The sequence below is a fragment of the Colobus angolensis genome, unplaced genomic scaffold (genome assembly GCF_000951035.1).
Source record: "Colobus angolensis palliatus isolate OR3802 unplaced genomic scaffold, Cang.pa_1.0 Scaffold287, whole genome shotgun sequence".
Lineage (NCBI taxonomy): Eukaryota > Metazoa > Chordata > Mammalia > Primates > Cercopithecidae > Colobus > Colobus angolensis.
The window spans coordinates 3,425,347-3,426,561 of NW_012116121.1; positions in this window are offsets into that span (position 1 = coordinate 3,425,347).

Below are 1,215 nucleotides of genomic sequence, written 5' to 3' on the forward strand. Positions count from 1 at the left end.
CCCCCTGCCTCCCAGGCTGACACAAATAGAAGCAAACCAGCCACCCCCCGGCCCCCTCTGGGCCGTTTCCTCTGCCCCTTGCAGACCACTCCCTCTTACAATGGGGTCCCCCCTACGATGACCACTGCAGTGAATCCCTCTGACCCTCAAAGTCCGCGTGACTCCTTTGCGAGGTAGACGGGAGCCCTGAATGTATTCCTCATTTTTGTTTGATTCACCCACTGTGTACTGTGAGTTGTCTTGGCTGGAAAGCGGCAGAAGTTAAGGGTCCTGTTTTAACTCTTGCTGGGGGTGTCCTTATCAGGTGCTTACTAAAGATGTCCACTAGTGATGATGCTTCCCTGCACTTTTCTGTATGTGTTTATCTCTTTGTCTATAAAATGGAAAGGGCCGTTTATTCTCCTAGATGTTTTGAAGATTAACTTAATGAAGCCTGCAAGGAGCAGAGTCAGGCAATATAAAAGACAGGTATTACTACTGTTTTTCCACAGAGGTTCACTTAAAAGCCACTTAGGTAAACAGGAAATGTATTGCAGGACAAAAATGACTCCATGCGTCTCAGGAGGTAGCCTTGGGGTCTTAGAGCCCGGCTGCCCTGGGCCCTGTGTGTCAATCCCGGCCAAGGATAAGAAGAAACCACGATGATAGTGGGAGCTAGGATCTTCAGATTCCAGAGCCAGATACTTTCCATCAAAGAGAGAGAAAGCTTTCTCACTGGGAATCAAGGAAACAGAAAGCAATTGCATCAGAACCACTATGGCTCACAAGCAGCCCAGGCCACCTAGAACACACAGACCGGTAATGCTGAGCTTTGAAATCTGGTTGACCAAACAGAAATAACGATCATAGACAGACTCTGCACGCACCTCCGTGTCTGACTCGGTAGCCTCCAGAACACAACGGTGGCCAAATTAACATGCTTGGGAGCTCCATCCCTTGATTTAATGATTTAAAGGGCAGTGAAACTGTTGATGATCATTTTTAAAATTTGATCTCTGCCCCAGGAATTGGAAATATTCTTTCCCATCAAGATGGTGAAATAAATAAAAAAGAAAGATGCAGCCTGTTTGGGAGCAAAATGTGGGAAAGATATTAACAGATCAAAAACCCTACCTGTGCATTTTTTTTTCTTTTTTTTTTTTTTTTTGAGACAGGAGTCTTGCTCTGTTGCCCGAGCTGGAGTGCAGTGGCCGGATCTCAGCTCACTGCAAGCTC